Source organism: Toxorhynchites rutilus, chromosome 1 (assembly GCF_029784135.1).
Source record: "Toxorhynchites rutilus septentrionalis strain SRP chromosome 1, ASM2978413v1, whole genome shotgun sequence".
In the NCBI taxonomy this organism is placed as follows: Eukaryota; Metazoa; Arthropoda; class Insecta; order Diptera; family Culicidae; genus Toxorhynchites; species Toxorhynchites rutilus.
In genome coordinates this window covers 27,344,022-27,363,122 of record NC_073744.1, presented here as the reverse complement: position 1 = coordinate 27,363,122, position 19,101 = coordinate 27,344,022, and the positions used below count along the sequence as shown (strand labels likewise).

Genomic DNA, 19,101 nt, shown 5'->3' with positions numbered 1-19,101 from the left:
GTGAATTTAGCTCGACATAATATTTGTAAATTTGTGTTCCGAGATAAAATATAAAAAAGGGCACATATTTTGCATTACATTCAACATTGCCGTATTCTTACATCAAATATGTTACTGTCTTTACCGGGAATATCTTCCAAATCTTCCTATCTTTTGAAATAAACAGAAATATTTCAAATTCAGCAAGGTTGGCTAGCTAATCGACCAATACTTATACGCGGACCTGAACGACATACCTGGGGTGGCTGTCTATAACGTTGGCTTATCACCACCGCAAAAACAGACATTATTAAACACTGACAAGCACGCACACGTGCATTGAAAAAGAGAGGACTCTTGTTTACTTGCGCCTTTCTCGCAATCTCTTTCTCTCTGTGTGTACGTGATGCTCACGATTGTTGACACACAGAGCGAGAAGGGTCATTTTCTCGTCAAGAAGGAAAGGTATGTAATACAACCACACAGGACCCAAAATAAGAGAGTGAATGCACGCACGTGGTGCTGAAGGATAAAAATTATGGCTCTGATCGAAGCCTTTTCCTCTCGGAATCTGTATGGACGACCATGTACGAAAAGATAGAAATCCTTTTTGGGGTGCTGAAATCGGAACATCATCCAATTAGACTCCAGAGACAGTAATCTAATCAAACACAAATGAAGAATCATATATTTTCAATTTGGAGGCTTACTTTGCTGGATTATAGGGTAAATATGACCCTAGTGTAGTTCGGTAGCCTTCTGTCGATAACATTTCAGAACTCATTTGAAGTTTTCCCGATCTAGGGTGGCCCCAACGCAGATAAGATTTATCTAGTTGAAACAAATGAGCGTGGTTCCTACATGGCAAGGAAATTCAGAGCCATAACCATTGTCGCTTTTCCCATCCAAACCAGACTGCTGACGGTGAATAAACGATTGCACAATCAGCAAGCACTATGGCAGCGAACGGTGAACCAGCTACCACACGTGTGCCTATTGTTTGATTCCATTTCTCGTGTTCGGAAACCGCCACCTCCGCAATCCATCTGCACACAGGAAATGATGATATCAAACCCAAATGCAGACTGGCAGACAGACAGCCGAATGGGCTCACGCAAACTGAGTGCCCACTCCACCCACCGGCCGGAATGGGCTATACCTATCTGCAGTGTGAATTCTCCTGTGAGATGATTACAAAAGAGGCGCACTATACACTACGTTAGACAGGACGAACACACAGTGCGAGGTTAGGTATCCATTGCGGAAAAAAAACACCCCCATTTGGGGGCAAGAGAAGGACAACCCTGTTAACTCTCGTGTGGCTATCGCTGAGGGAGCAGATTTTTCTGCGTTCTCCTTTCCTTTTGTTTACTGCTCAAGGTAGGCGGGGATGACACATATGTTCGGTGCGAGGAAAAGAATGGTAAGGTAAGTGTACCAATTATGGAGGACATATGTCACCAACTTGCAGAAATTCACGAATAAATACTCTATTTTAGTTCAAAAGTATACAAAAATATACTTTTTCTAGCAGTTTGTACTATGTCAACATTTTTAAGTGATTTCAGAAACGCTGTAACTTTGTGAAAAACCAACGCATGAAGATGGGATATACATTATTTTAAAGCTTCAAGTTTGCAAGTAAAGGGTGTGTCACATCAAATTGCATCACGGAAAAAACGCTGTAGAAATTCGCCCAGTAGACCGATCCTTTTGAAAATTTTAGACAGTAAAAAACTATTAAACAACTTTTGGCATTTTCTTTTTAATCATACTTCGAGCCCAAGCCCGTATGCTCGCACCTTCCTCTTTACCCCGTCCATAAGGTTCTGTACAACGTCAGGTTGTAGTTTTTTTTGAACAGAAATCCATTTTCTCTTGAAGTCCGCCTCCGATTTGACAACTTTTGGGTTCTTCCGGAGGGCCTGCTTCATAATCGCCCAATATTTCTCTATTGGGCGAAGCTCCGGCGCGTTGGGCGGGTTCATTTCCTTTGGCACGAAGGTGACCTCGTTGGCTTCGTACCACTCCAACATGTCCTTTGAATAGTGGCACGAAGCGAGATCCGGCTAGAAGATGGTCGGGCCCTCGTGCTGCTTCAATAGTGGTAGTAAGCGCTTCTGTAGGCACTCCTTAAGGTAAACCTGTCCGTTTACCGTGCCGGTCATCACGAAGGGGGCGCTCCGCTTTCCGCAAGAGCAGATCGCTTGCCACACCATGTACTTTTTGGCAAACTTGGATAGTTTCTGCTTGCGAATCTCCTCCGGAACGCTGAATTTGTCCTCTGCGGAGAAGAACAACAGGCCCGGCAGCTGACGAAAGTCCACTTTGACGTAGGTTTCGTCGTCCATTACCAGGCAATGCGGCTTCGTCAGCATTTCGGTGTACAGCTTCCGGGCTCGCGTCTTCCCCACCATGTTTTGCCTTTCGTCGCGGTTAGGAGCCTTCTGAACCTTGTATGTACGCAGGCTGCTTGGTCCGCTGGACGAATGAACTTGACAAATTCAGCTTATTGGCGACATCCCGGACCGAACTTCTCGGATCACGTCTAAACTGCTTAACTACGCGCTTGTGATCTTTTTCACTGACGGAGCATCCATTTTTGCCGTTCTTCACCTTCCGGTCGATGGTTAGGTTCCCGAAGTATCGTTTTAGTACTCTGCTGACCGTGGATTGGACGATTCCCAGCATCTTACCGATGTCCCGATGTGACAACTCCGGATTCTCGAAATGAGTGTACAAGATTAATTCACGACGCTCTTTTTCGTTCGACGACATTTTTCCAAATTTACGAAAAATTGACAGTGAAGCATGGCCAACGTGATCTATACACTCTTATCTGATTATAAAACCAAAGCTGAAGATATAATTCCTAAAAATTAAATTTCTACAGCGTTTTTTCCGTGATGCAATTTGATGTGACACACCCTTTATTACAATGCGTCTATCTTTTTGTGTGTAGGTGTAGTGGATAACAATATTGGAAAGAAAAAAATCGATTTTTTTTCTGCGTTTTTAAAGATTAACACAGTGTTTTATCAATCACGTCAATAGTAAATCCAATTAACCTTATCAATCAGCATGCATTTGATTCCAATAACGCTCCTGTAGGTAATTTTACTACAGGAAAAAGTTTTGATAGAATGAAAAATTTTCCTTTTTCTATTGAATACTTTTTTCAATAATGCGATTATTCCCAAATCAGAAGACAGTTTTGAAAATTCCAACAAATTCTGTACAAGATTCATTATTTATCATTCATTATTCGGCAATTTTTGCTTCTGCTTTGATCGTTCCTCTTATATGACTATCTCTTACGATAACCATGGCCTTCCAGACAGATTTAGTGCCACATAATATCAAGATGCAAAAAACATTAACTGATTATTTGTATTCAAAATAAAAAAAAACTAATAACTTCAGGGATGATAATCTGAGAGAAGGTACTCTTAATTAAATATAAATTAAAAAAGAATCAACAAGCATTACAAGTTCCAATTATGATTTATCTTCTGTTAATGATAAATTATTGTTTTTTTTTCTAATATCCGGTATTCGGCTGGATACCAAATATTGAGTGGATAAACAATATACAATCCACTTCAAGGAGTGTTGTTACGGCATTAAACATTTGGAAAATTTGGAGAAAAATTATTTTTTATATGACCAAAGTGCTGATCTTTCTGCAAGATGAATTTTGAAGGTTTAGAATGTGTTTATACGTCTTTTCTTGGTATGTGATTTTTCAGAATTTTAGCAGTGTCCCGCGATACAAAAATATATATATTTATAAAATTTTGATATTTTTTTAGAATTTTGAGACTTAATACTGGTTTAATTCACAAATATTAAAAAGCACATACGAACATATTTAAATTTGAATTAAAACAGTACTAAGTCTCAAAATTCTGTAAAAAAATATAAAAATTTTATAAATATATAGATTTTTGTACCGCGAACACTGCTAAATTTCTGTAAAAAAAATCACACATATCAGGAAAAGGCGTATAAACACATTCTAAATAAATACAAAATACCTTCAAAATACAACTTGCAGAGAGATCAGTAATCAGGATGTTTATGTATTGCTTATTTTGCTCATGCTTATGACATCCGACTGCTTATCAAAGAGCTTGCGAAAACGAAAATCGAAATAGCAATAATTGCTATCACCAACTGCAATAAAACTACCGCAAAATAACTCAAATTTGAGGTCTGATAATGAGATAGAATCAGAAATTGATTCATATATTAATATAATGCAAATAAACATCAATAGTAGATAAAGTATGAAGAAAACAGAGTATAATTGAGTAATTTGTGCTGTAAAAATTGGTATAAAAAGTAATGTTCCCGAGAGTTCCCGAGCTCGAAAAGCAGTTTGCCGAGTACTTCAAACCCTGACGAACAAGATGACGTTGAGTCTTGATGCACAAACGTGCACATTTTTGAAAAAAATAATTATTAAAAGTCACATATTTTTGCTTTGTAACCAATGTACATCTCAATGGTGTCATTTAACACTAATAGTGTCTTCAGCAAAGTTATGTATTTTCATGTTATCTAAAACTTTGTGGAACATATTAAGTTGATATAACGTTATTAAGGCATAACTTAAGTTGAAAAACTAGTTTTGAGATAGTCTCCCCAGAAAAATAGTTATATCTCTGAAGGACTGATAGATAATTATTATGTATCTTCAGCAAAGTTTCATAAAATTTATAGTTCTACAATGTTGCTCAAGGCATAACTAAATAATCTCGGAAGTATAAAAAGTTAGCTTTTTTAATTTTTACTGTAACTTAGTAAGAGTTTAAATGAAACCGCCAAATTATTCGAATCAACATTCTGAACAATTTTTCTGAAGACACCTAAGCTCTAAAATGTAAGTTAAGACGAGAAAAGATTTTTGACCGTTTTTTTTTTCAGAAAGTCCCCACTGTGCGGCGTAGGGATCAATTAATTGATTTAATCGGTACCAAAGGATCGATCTTTGCTGAAGACCTACTTTGCAGACCTCGAGATAACGTATTTTTCAGATGGACGAAAGAGATTGGAGTATCACTGGGTGAAGTATATCGAGCTAAAAAGAGACTATGTTGACAAATAAATCGCCCTTTTCCAAAGTTTTTGTTTTTTTTTTTTTGTAGGCTCAGTACTTTTCGGACTGCCCTCGTACATGTTCTAGAATCCTCTCTCCTACAGTTTTTGCGTAGATATACAGAAGAACTCCGATTATCCGCGAAATAGTCGGGCCAGGTCATCGCGTATAGCGAAAATCGCGGATAACGCAATATAGGACTAAAAACGAGGTACAAACACGAAAAAAAGACATTTTAGCATGAAAACTATACTTCATCAATACAGAAATTATTGAACTATCGTGTCGTGTAAATCAGTGATCAGATAATGTGTAAAGACATGACCAAAACAAATAAGCATGACTCTACCACTCACTGACAAATTTCGGAAGGTTTATAGAATTACTAGGGAATTCACTTTCGCGGATAATCCGCACCGTGGATCAACCGCTCGCGGATAATCGAGGTTCTACTGTATTCGCAAAAAAACACTTTCCAGCAAAACAATGCCGCTCTTCAAACCAGCAAGGAAACTAAGCAATAGATTAAGGACCAAAAACTTGTCTTATTGGACTGGCCGGCTCGCTATCCAAACTCGAATCCTGTTGAAAATCTCTGGGGGATCCTAGTACGCAGAATCTACGCTGAGGGAAAGCAGTACACCTCGGTTGATGAACTCAAGGCCGCAATTTCGGAGACATGGAAAAATTACGAGAAATCCGTTCAGCAAAATTTGATAAATAGTATGCAAACACGAATTTTCCAGGCTATTAACCAAAATGACAAGGTTACCGACTATTGACATGTAAATCTGTCGATTGTTTTGAATTTATCATTGATAATACTTATGAATTTTGAAATTGTCTTATAAAAACTGGACAGCTGAAATTATCATATTTGAACCCAATAAATGAACAACCGACTCTTTCGAACCAAATTGACGATTTATATACTTTATTCTAAGCATTCAACAATATATAAAAAAAATCTTGTTCTAATTCTTGTAACTGCTTGTGTTACAACGAAATATAATATATACAAGGTGGTCATATAGAATTTGGACAGAATGCACACTTTAAAGATACAATATATGCTGACAGAAATAACAACAACATTGGTCGTTTGACAATCATTCCGTTCCACACATTGGAAGCACTGGATTTATATAACATAAAATTCCTCAAACGAATTCATTGAAATTTCATTGAATGGGTAACTAAAATTCGAGTGACCACACCTGTTATCGTTTGCAAATATTCGATTAAGAAAAAAAATCAGGAGGGAACGTGAATGTTTGAAATTATTTAAATCAAAACTTCAATTTTGAAAGAGACTAAGTTCGCCGGGTCTGCTAGTAAATATTTGAATATGGAAAATTTCTTGTTTGGTAAGGTAAGTTGAAAACATTATTAAGTATTTCTAACTCCGTTGTTTCTTTCTCGTTTTGTTGTTAGGCCATCAAATGTTGAACAGAACATCATTTAAACGTCTGCCACGTGACTACTTGCACTACATTTACATTTTGGCCTTCAAAACATAAATAATCTTCCCATGGCATGGAATGAACTTCATTCCAATCAAACCAGCTAACATTTTCGAACTTCCGTATGTATCCCAACTTTGAGCGGACTCATCCAAATTTGGCTGTCGATTGAATGGATTGTAATGTGTCATTAAGAACAAAAAAAAATTGTGTGAATATTGTTTATAATCAATTCCGTGTATATGATATAGGGCTTTTTCAGAATGCAGACGGTAAAGTTATACAATGTATACTTCTAATTAGCACACAAATTGCATTTGTTAATTCAATGCGGTAATCAGTCTCATGGATCATGCTGTGCTGTATCGTACGGAATGAGTCTCCACCAAAATGTTAGTTAATATGAGTACTCCTGGTGGTTTGTAATAATTCACAATTTTGACCGTACATCCTGTTCATGATGATAACGACAGCAATCACAACCCCTCAATAATTCTTTAATTACCACGATTATCATAAATGCTTTAAAATATGATACAAGAAACCGTGCATCATCCTATTTCTCCTCTCTGCGATGCCTATAAACAACACAAACCAAGACAACCCCCCGATGTACATTTCCGGGTTATTAGTACATCAACATTATATACTGCTATCAATTGTGTGAGCCATTCCATAATATCAATTCCGATAACGACCATCCATCCCGGGAGTCCTTCGTCCAAGACCTAACCTCACCGGTTTCTTTTCTTGTGCACTTCCATAAAAACACATTTCATTCGCCATAAGATTCTCCGCAGCGTCGTGTTTCTTTTGTGCTCTGTGTCGATCAGCAATTTTTCCCTTTTGCTTTGTCGAATTTTTTCGCCAATTCTGTTTCCATCCTTCCCGGGGGCCTTCTCTGCCCAGTTCCCAGCATCTTGTTGTTTAGCCGTATTTCTTCTTCCACTGTCGAGGGAGAACGAAAAAAATCTTTCATGCTAGCATGTCGCTATTACACATCGCAGTCCGCAGTTGACTTTTTTTTCTCCTGTGGTGATTATGTAACCCAAGTGATAACAGAGAAATTGGGATGATATTTGGGTGGAGAATAGAAACAGCAATAACAACAAACACGGCAAGCGCGTTTTCCTCGCACGTGCCTCTCCTCTTGTGAGGAAAGTTGGAGAAACTCTCGCGAGCGGTGCTTAGTGCTCTCCTCTCGGGTCCTCTAGTGGATATTCGGTTGAAGGAATAATTGGGTAAGATAAATAGCTGAAATGTGATGAATCCTCAATCATCGTATACAATATTTTGAATGGTCGCAACTCAAGAATATTCCTACTCAGGTATAATCAGTAATTTGTTTCGCAGTGCAGTGTGCTCAGTGTAAGAGCCTCCGCAAACAAACTTTTTATCGGTCGATAGTTTGGTCGGGTTGAGCTGCTAGTATAAACACCGACCCAACTGAATCAGTGTAATGTACGCATATGTATACCTCTGATTAACATATTGAGCCCCGAATTGTTCTCGCTGCGCTTTCCATTCAGCCCATATCAAGAGCGTTTGCACAATATCAGTCGGTCTCACCTCCCAAAAATACAGAAAATAGTCAGAAATTCTACTAGAAAGTAGTCATATTTTGTAAAACATCCGAGAACAAACCATATTTTTATATATTTTTTTTATTTTGTAACTGTCAGTCCCAGTCAGTCAGCGCTTTCCTACCAAAAAGCTCAACATCGGCCCTTAGGGACCGACGCGGGGCTCAACGTGTTAAGAAGCCGACCAAACTGTCGGCTGACAAAAAGTCTGCGGTCTTCGGGGGCTCTAACGGAACGTATTTATCTTTTTTTTAGGTTTTCAGCTCGAACCCACGAAATTGCTGATGTCTACTAAATTGGAGTGTTTTAGGGATATTTCGTTATACAATAGTCGCAATATTCATCGGTTTTGAGGAAAAAAAACAAGTGTTATTGTGGCTAATCTCGACGCATCCGCATTCACAACAAAAACAACATAACTAGAAAGACAAATTTTGATTTTTAGATTTTAAATATTGAATCTGACAAAATTGTTGGAAAGTAAATGAACTTTCAGAATAAAATATGTGTTTGGGACACTGCTGAAAAAAAAATTACACAAAAATTGAATTTAATATCAAAGACTTCCATATCTTATCATATTTGAAGAAAATAACATTTATGCATATGGTCAAATCTCAGCTGAAGAGTGTACCATTTAAAACCCGCACAAACAAGATTGGCCTTAACCCCAGCCATAAGAGTAACTCCAAATGAAATCACCCTAGAAATGTAGATCTGTTTATTTTCTATTGGGATCATTTAGCAATTCAGCTGTAACAGAGCCGAATTTATTCGTGTACTTTTTATCTCATGTTGTATATTACACAGTTGCCATTTGTGGCGTAAGAGTATTCCTATTCTATCGATTCACATGTCGCCTTTTTTCGGCGTAAGAATATTCCTATTGTTCCTTTTATTCCGTGACGTGAGCGGTAAGGGCTCATGATCGTTCGCTTAGTAGCGGACACACAACTAATTAGTCTACGAAGAACATGTATTTTTGATTCGAATGAAAGTTCGTATTCCGTTTGGGTTGGAGGAAATATAAGAGTTTTCCACAGCATTTAACAGCACAGCAAGCTGACTCAAGAGTAACTTTTGAAAAGGGCGCATCGATTTTAGTAAGAAAAATCTTTGATAATTTATATCTCAAAAACTATGAGCCGTACTGAAATTGTGTTCAGAAAGACTTATAGAGTATTGATGTTTAAACGTGAAAAAGATATACACTGAAAAAAATTATAACTCTTTTTTTTATTTATAAAAAAAAATAACTTGCCACATCTAAAATATGTATTTTGTAATTTTTTTCATATAAAAGAAACACGACGCTGCGGAGAATCTTATGACAAATAAAATGGTTTTCTTATGGGAGTGCACAAGAAAAGAAACCGAGATTAGGTCTTGAACGAAGGACACCAATGATAGATGGTCGTTATCTGAATTGATATTATGGAATGGCTCACACAATTGATAGCAGTGTATGATGACCCGGAATTGTACATCGGAGGATAGTCTCGGTTTGTGTTGTTTCTAGCCATAGTAGAGAGTAGAAGTTGGATGATGTATGGTTTCTTGTATCTTTTTTTGATAGATTTATGATAATTGGGGTAATTAAAAAAAATATTGAGGGACTGTGATCACTGTCGTTATGAACAGAATGTACGGTCGAAATTGTGAATTATTGCAAACCAGCAGGAGTACTCATATTAATTACTATTTTGGTGGAGTCTCATTCCATAGGATACTGCCTAGCATGGTTGATTATCGCATTCAATTAACTGATGCAATTTGTGTGCTAATTAGAGGTAGGGGAACTTAGGGTAAGACGCATCACCATGGAAAACGCAATAATTGGTAGATTTTTTGTGCTTATAACTTCCTTTTTTTATTATAAATATAATTAAAAGTATTTTAGCACCAAAAACCTCTTTCTAGCTTCATAAAATAGTAAAATAAAGAAAAATCGTTATTTTTTGCAAATTTTCTCGCTTCTGTCATAAGACTTTTGAAGCATTATAAAACTCATTCACGTTTTGCAATTATCAAATGTTACCAGAGCTATTGATTGAGTTTGAATAAAAAAAAAAGTTAAAAAATATGTTTTTATATTGAAATGCAATTTTCGATTTCATCTCATAATGGGGCATATCGCTCCAGTATGGAGATTAAAAAAGAGTTAGCCGGTTACAGTGTTACCAAATCAATCAGATATTTTCTGCATCTGTCTGCAAAAACAAAAAAAAACATTTTCACATTTTTTTTTTTGATGCATTATTTAATAAAACCAGATCGAATAAAATTATTTCAATGTTCCTGACTACTACTTTTCATGATTTACAGTAGTTTTATAGTATATTTTTACGGATTCACATGTTTCAAAGGTTTATAAAATACACCTTCTATTGGTGTCAATGCTCCCCTCATTTGAGATAACTTTTAATCAATCACCAGATGATTATTTCGCACGTATTCAGACCTTTTTTGGGTTATAACACTTACAAATATTGTAAACATCATTCTTGGGCACCATTCGTATCAGATTTACATAGCTAAACCATTAAATTAACGCATTTTGATGAACTCAATTCTGATCATGAGTTGTCCAATTCAATAATGTTGTTTTGTCACATGATTTCAATGGCAACCGCTTGGCGCGCTGCAGTTTGTTTAATGTGTCCTTCGCGCATAGCAGAAATAAAGTTTCTCTGAGTTGAATGTGTTGAGGTAAACACTTTTAAAATGGCCAAGAAAAGGCAATATTCTGAAGAAATCCTTAATTATGAATGGATCAATATAATGACAGTAAACTCAAGCAATGGTAAATGCAACATCTACTTGAGAATTCGGATGTTTTCATTCAAAAATGGTAATTTCTAAAACCGGACAAACCATGATCAGAGGTGGTCAAACCATGATCATAATTTCTCTTCAAGGAAAATCGTTAAAAAACATAACGATTTGAATAATTTCAACGCCTTATAGTAGCATAAGCAACTAGAGACTTGGGGCTTTTCAACAAACCCAAACTCGTATCGATTATATGTGATTGTCATGAAGAAAAATAGATTTGCATTTACTAGTTGCGGATTTACCCCAAATCGGACAAATCAAGATCATTTAGATTTCAAGTTCACCTATGTGGGCTTTCGTCCACATTAAAGTTGTTACATCGCACCGAACAGCAATTTAATGACACCAACACATCATTGCTTCCGCCCGCTAACGCTGCTACTGCTGATGCTGCGTGTGATACATGATCGACATGACATTTCAACATGCCTCACACCCATCCGCCTCTTCGGCACTCCATCAATCAATTCGCGTTGCTAATCGAGCGAGTTTCCGTCCGTTGTTTCCGTGTCGGAAGAGTTTTTTTCTTGCCTCTTTTCTGCCTCCAAGTTTCAGCTCACGCACAGCAAAAAGCTAAGCAACAACGGGAGAAAAAACTTTCGTTCCAAATTTTCGCCCCTCATCTCGTCTTACAGAAAGACGGGCAAAAACGAAATTAACGGTTTGAAGTGAGGAAAAGAGGATACTGGAAAAGTGACCATCGCTGCCGAAAGCAATCGGTGTCGAACCCTTCAACGCTGTCCATTTGTCCTGTCCAAGACTCGCCCCCAATCCAACGATACCGTTTGGAGTTAGTTGAGCTAAGAAAGCGTCGATAAGCGGAAGATGGGATGAATTGCACGCGCCGGGGAAAAGAAGAAAGGTGAGTGGCAAGTGGCGAGAGCGAGTTTATCACCGCCAAACGGCGAAGCTGTTTCTGGTGGCAGAAGAATGGCGAGGAAAACTTTACACCATCTTTTGTGTCATCGAATTTTCCCCCTACCATGACGAGGGATTGCAGCGCCCGCAGCATTCACATAGTTCAGTCAGTCGCCTTGCCAACCAACTGCTTGCTTGCCGAGTTCGGCCTGAGTTTGACGGGACCAAACAACTAGGTATATGCTATGTGCTTCTCTTCGTGTGCCCTCCGTTCGATCCACAGTGCCCTAAGGTGAGCTCTGAAGTGAACAATATTTTTATCGACAGCTTGCGACTTTGTCCTTCCGACAGGCTTGCTATTGCTGCCACTGATGTTGCTGGAAGTGTGGCTCGGAAGAACGAGAGAAGTCGAAATGTCAGATGTGACAAATTATCTGAAAATAGAGTGAACATTTTCATCAAATGGGATGAAACCATTTCCTCAGATCAGAAATTTTCTGTTTGTACTCTTTGGGGGCATCGATGCTGGCATGGAGAAGAGTATTGAGCAAATTTTCTTCGTCAAGAAAGTTGGTTTGTAAAAAGCGCTTCAATGTGAGTAGTTGAATATTTTTTTCGTTCACATAGATCAGGTTAATTACAACACAGTTATGATAGTCAAACACGAGTTAGGCTGTTGCTGATCGTGTCAAAAATTAAGATTCAGGATCCACTGCGGTAAGGGATGTGATCATGTCAACGTGATATCACGAACGACCCAGAAATCGAGGGGACATCAAAGCCCCAACTGTCCCTTTTTTAGCGTCAAGTACAACTCCCCAATCGGAATTTATAAAGTTGTATGTCCTTGTGGATCGAATCTTCACGTGCTTTAATGTTTCCGACTCCATCAGAACTATTTTCACTGCAATGCTTCCAGTATACCCTTTTCGGTCGTTTATCTGCTTTCAGCCATCACAGCAAGGAATCATACTAAATACTTTATTCAACCATGTAATAGTCCACATTTTTTGTAAACGAATCTTAATGTTCAGAGAACTTTCTCACGAATGTATACGAAGATTCTGTGAACAATAGGTAGCGGTACTCGGTATAAACAAAATATTATTAGCGTGGAATGATAAGAGGATTTCTTTCAACGGAAATTAATACCGACCGCAAAGAGTTAAAGACAATTTTGCAGCAATTGATGCAAACACGACCCCTTCTTGCAATGATTATCACTCTTGATGTCTAATTAAATTAGAGAGGTCTGAGATATCACTGTTTTACAGTGGAGTTGTCGTATCCCTTATCCCTAGGTTGGATACATTCAAATTTTTCAATTGTGATGTTTTTGCTCTGTCCGAAACTTGACTTTCTTCTCAAAATGGATCTCTCTTCCCACGATTTTAATATTATACGCTTGGACCGTATTGACAGATATGGAGGAGTGCTATTGGGGATGAATTTGGCGACTTCGGCAATGGAATGTATAGTATAACTCTGACTATGCTCTATGAATCTACTCCCGATTGGCCGGAAATGCCATAACATCCAATTATATGGGCAATTTTTGTTTTGATTCGCGGTTTTATGATACTGGCTCTAAATGACCAGCAACGATATAAAACGCTAAACGTGGCTCAACCGCACAACGGCCAACGCTCAACGAAACTAATGTTGCCTTTGCCGGAATCCTGGTCCTTTCTTTTTTCTAAATTTGGAAATCTAACACATTTTCAATAAAATTTCATTGCAAGCCATGAAGATCAACTTAACGTTCGTGATAATCACCTGAAATTATTGACAGTAATGAAAGAGCCTGAATGCAGGCTTTTAGAAATTCATTCTTGTTGTTTTCGTTCAATACTTATACTCAATACTGTTATTCTCATTATGACAGATGTGGTGTTGAGTTTCAACAGAAGAGAATCCATCCGACACTGGGAGAAAGCTAATTCCTTCATTCGTGAATAAATTTTGATAATTTGCGGCACTGGTAGTGATCATTCGCCAATCACAATCTCTATCACCGATGGGTTGAGTTCTTCTGAATCGATAAACATGGCATATGACCTCACGAGACACATTGACTGGAAAGAATATGCGGACGCGATTGCTCTAGTCATCAATTCCAGAGATGGTTTACCTCCATTGGATGGTTCCATTGGAGGAACTTTCCTTATCGCTTGATCTACGATAGCGCACGTGTATCAAAACCTTCTGCTAACCCAAGTGCTTTTGACCTCTCGCTTTGCACGAATTCACTATCGTTAGATTGCAAGTGGGATGTAATCCAGTGATCCCAACGGTAGTGATCACTTGTCCTGCTCCAAGATAGGATCGAATTAGGTTCAACTTATTGAAAAACCTCCCTGATGTGGCGAAACATCGCTTGTTGAATTTATTCAGTCAGCTTCTGGAACATAATATTCTTCCAGATGATTGAAGACAGGTATGAGTTCTAGCTATTCAGAAACTCGCGTCCGTCTTCAATTCGTACTACCCAATAGCAATGCTGTCGTGTATTCGGAAATTGTTGGAGAAAATGATCTTGTTTCGCCTTGATCGATGGGTCGAAACAAATGAGCTACCATCAGATACACAATATGAGTTCCGCAGGGGCAAGGGGACGAAAGATTGTCTTGCGTTGCTTTTTTCAGAAAACCAAATGGCTTACGCCCAAAAAAAAACAAGTGGCTCCAGTATTCTTGGGCATAAAGGGGGCCTTCGATTGTGTTTCAATGAAGGTTTTGTCAGATAAATTACACCATCGGGGTATACCACCTCTCTCAAGTAACATGTTATATAACTTGCTTTGTGAGAAACATTTGAAATTTTCTCACGAAGATTCGGCAGTAAGTCGTGTCTCCTACATGGGATTTCCTCAGGGCTCATGTTTAAGCCCCCTTTTGTACAACTTCTACGTAAGCGACATTGACATTGCCTTACACAAAATTGCAGCTTAAGACAACTTGCAGATGATGGAATGGTGGCTGTCGTATGATCAAAAGAATGCGACCTGCTAGGACCCTTACCCTTAATACTGTTTTAAACAATGTCAATACAATTTTTCAACCAGGGCCATCGGTCTAGAGATTGAGTTCCCACGAAGAAAACAGAGACGGTCGTCTTTTCTAGGAAGCATGGCAAAACCAAAGCTTCAACTTTTGGATAAACCTATCACTCATGTTATGTCATTCAAGTATCTTGGGGTTTGTTTCGACTCCAAATGTACTTGGAGAGTCCTTATTGACTATCTGAGAAAAAAATGCCAACAAAGAATAAACTTTCTCTGTACAATTACCGGCACCTGGTGGGGATCCCATCCAGAAGATCTTATAACGTTGTATTCTTTCAGTGAGGGAGTATGGCAGCTGCCAAAACACACCTCATTAAACTCGAGAGACTTCAGTACCTTTGTCTTCGTTTTACGTTGGGATGTATGCCCTCAACACACACCACGAGTCTCGAGGTTTTGGCATGAGTACTCCCACTAAAAGATCGCTCCAATTTATTATCTCTTCGGTTCCTCATCCGGTTTATAGTTATGAATCCATTGGTGATCAGATTTTGATCTGTCTCGAGGTTTTGGCATGAGTACTCCCACTAAAAGATCGCTCCAATTTATTATCTCTTCGGTTCCTCATCCGGTTTATAGTTATGAATCCATTGGTGATCAGATTTTGATCTGTCCATGAAGCAGCATATCCATGGAATTCCAGATTATCATCGATCGGAGTTCGTTCCAACGATGCAAAGTATGGGCGTATTAATTGTGATTATATGTACCTTACCGACCGATCCCCTGTGCACAAGTCCACAAGGCTTGGAGTTTTCAACGAATTTTTAGCAGTCTCCAGTATCCTTTCTCAGTGTATATTGCTGAATTGGCCGCGATACACTGGGCGCTGGACAGCATCTCCTCACGACCTGTTGAACACTATTACACTGTAACGGATAGTCTTACCTCTGTCGGAGCTATCCGTTCAGTGAGACCGGAAAAGCACACGCCGTACTTCCTTGAGAAGATACGAGAAATTTTGAGTGCTTTAACCAGACGCTGTTATGTCATTACCTTTGTATGGGTCCCTTCACGTTGCTCAATTTCGGGTAATGAGAGGGCTGACTCATTAGCAAAGATAGGTGCATTTGAAGGCGATATCTGTCAGCACCCAATCGCCTTCAATGAATTTTATTCTGTAGTCCGTAAAAATACTATCGCTAACTGGCAACGAAAATGGAACGGAGATTAATTGGGCCGGTGGGCTCGATTATCCCTAAGGTTAGCCTCAAACCATGGTTCAAAAGTCTGCACTTGAGTCTCTTGAGGGACTTTATTCGCACCTTCTTCCGACTTATGTCCAATCACTGTTCGTTAGATGCGCTACTCTTTCGTTTCAATCATGCCAGCAGCCATCTCTGCGTTTGTGGCGAAGGTTATCACGACAAATTTAAGATATTTTTTCAACAGTTAATGGTTCCAGATTATGCTCCCTTGGCCGAGTGGTTAACTTGTTATGCCGGGGGATCGAGTTCGTCTCCCGTTCTAGCGGGATGATTTTTCATAACGAAGGGCTCTTTTTGAGACCACCATTTGGAGTATTACAAAAGTTAAATTTACGATTTTTTGAAAAACTATAAGAGCTCAATTCAAAGGCAATTGTCACCAACAATCGAAGTACTACGTCAATATTCCATCCGTATCGCTAGGCATAGGTCCTTCTACTTCTATTTCAGTAAATTTGAATTCAAAATTTTAATTACGTATGCCTATAACTATGCATACGAGATATTTTCAGAACTGCTCAGAGTTCTGGTGAAGAAGAGGATGTTGATCGAGGTTGTTCGTTGGTTACCTGAAATTTTGTTTCGTAGTTTCAACTGATTCTCAATCTACAAGGTCAAACGCTACGAGATGTCTCAGAGGGTCGTAATGTTTAGTTACTTGCAATTGTTATATACAGATCCTTGTTCAGCACTTTTGATTCCCTTATTCAATTCTTCCCCTTCTCGATGTGTTCAGCAATGTTCAGCTAGAAAGAACCCTCGTTGTGATTGAAGCTGAAGCTGAAACCATAAACAACGATAGTTGTAAATATTTTCGATAGTGTGGTGGCATACAATGGCAAACACCGCGTAAAACTCCGGCATTTCCGAATCGAATAAGCTGATTAAAATTATTCATTCTTTGTCATCATCATCAGATCAAGAGATTTAAGGCAATTTCCGTTAATTCAATGTGAGGGGAATCTGCAACAGCTCCCGACTAGTCTACCGAATAACCAATATTCCACTTCTGATTTGAAAGTCAACCTAATGTTTTCCCAATAGTGCTGACCAGTGAAGAATCGGCTCCCATGAGATAGGAAGGAAGGGGCCTTTCCTCCAGTTCTTCGTCTACGCTACGCTTACTTGAACGTACGGCAATTCATCTCGACAATTATTCGCCATCCACTTTGGTCAATTTCTGGTATTCCTCCTATGTCTTGCGTTAGAATTTCCTTCGCCTTCCCTCCGTCCCCAACACAGCTTCCGTCCCCCAACTGCACCCATCAGCCAGCATATCTGTCATCTCTGTGTACCTAAAATCTCCCGTTGCTCTCCATCACGCCTTCACTTGTCTGCTCTGTGGCTCTCACCTTCGGTACTGTGCGTGCCAGTGTGTGAGTGTCACATTTTGGTCCAAATCTGGATCCTACCGTCTCACTCACACACGGTTCACGCCTTCTTTTGATTTCTTCAGATTGATTTTCTTCGATATTATGAAACTTTAGTGGAGCATTTTTGCTGCCCGTAATAGACACTTCAATTGATGCCGCCGATGTACGGTTTGGGGCATATCCTCCCTTGGCACCAACGCACTTGCCCACATCTGCTGGCTGGAAATTAGGGCTTGGTACCTACGGGGAAAATCTTCCCGTATCACAAACTTCTCGCCACTCATACACACACGCGCGCACCGTATCGCCCTTCGACAGCAAATGTAAATTTCGACACCAAAGGGAGGATTCTGTCACACTGGGATGAAAACTACCTTTGGACCATCCTTACCCGCTAACATGTACATACACCCGCTGGAAGCCAACGGCGAATTCCGGAACGTAAGCACTCCGTCAATGCGGGACAAATTTTTCGCACAGCCAATCCACCACCGCACACCATATACACACACTGGGATTCTATTTCGCCCCTCCGATGAGATCGATTGTTTTGCACGTCCTTCCCAACCGAACACTTTCTCTGGTTGTCACAAAAAAACCCTTACCGAAACCGTGCCGTTCCACTCCGAAAATTAAGGGGTTCCGTTTCCGACGACCGACGCCCCACAGCACGCACGTTAACCCAACAACGTCCTTTGTTCCGTTCCTTCAGTCCTCCGGAAAAGCGAGCACACGCAAAAATCCACCCAAACCGTTCGAAAGGAAAAAGGAATTTTTCCAACCAGCCTTATCCCGAAAGAATCACTCTGTAGCCTGCTCGCGACACTCTCTCTCCGCTGGAACTGCAATTCTTCTTCTGAACCAAACCGACAACTCTTGGGTGCTGCCACTGCTGGTGATGATTTCAAGTCGCAATGTCGGTTGCTCCTGCTGCTACCAACACGCAACGGCCCCAATGTTGTGCCAACATCTCACCGAATGCTCACCCAATATCCGCTCCTCGGGAGAGGATTTTCCACCACCGTGATGTCGTAGTGATGAGTGAGATGAGCGAGGAAAACCGTTTCCCTTTTCCAGTGGTTCCGAACGGGATCCTTAAATGGGTGGTCAGAGGAAAAGTGCCACATTCACAGCGAAATTCAATCGATTATGTATCCAGTTTTGGGATGAAACGATTGTTGCGTGTCCCATCGAAGCGTTTGAATTTGGTCCGCTCATTTGTAAACTAAATCATGGCGTAAGGTTAACGCTTTCGTCGCCCAACGCGACGTTTCTGAGTTTCTTGTGGAGCCCAATTTGCGGATAAATTTTTAAATGAATATCAAACTTAGTTTGCAGACAACTTTTTCATGATCTAGCAATATTTCTTTCAATTTGAGGACGAATTGACAACAATTACGCATGCCAAAGTCATGTTATATGGGTTTCGCAGAAAACTGCAGTACAAACCATCCGAACTATAATTCAATAAAAAGTATGGTAAAAACATTATAACAATATGGTTATCATTTTATTATTTTTCTACATACCCTATAGTTACACTTGGGTGCCTATTCTATTAAGTGCTATTTAAAAAATCTATTCAATTTGAACGATGAAAGTATCACCCATATGTGGGTGACGGAGCGACGAGCGTG

The 19,101-nt window shown here is 39.3% G+C and overlaps 1 protein-coding gene across 1 annotated transcript in view; it reads right to left on the bottom strand.

Moving 5' to 3' along the window:
* Positions 1 to 18,382, bottom strand: part of LOC129777193 (cubilin) — a 305,807-nt gene extending 287,425 nt beyond the window's left edge. Inside the window, exon 1 of the mRNA XM_055783331.1 lies at positions 17,856 to 18,382. The gene's annotated coding sequence lies outside the window, so the exon portion shown is untranslated. The remainder of the gene's footprint in view (positions 1 to 17,855) is intronic.
* Between the last annotated feature and the right edge of the window lie 719 nt (positions 18,383 to 19,101).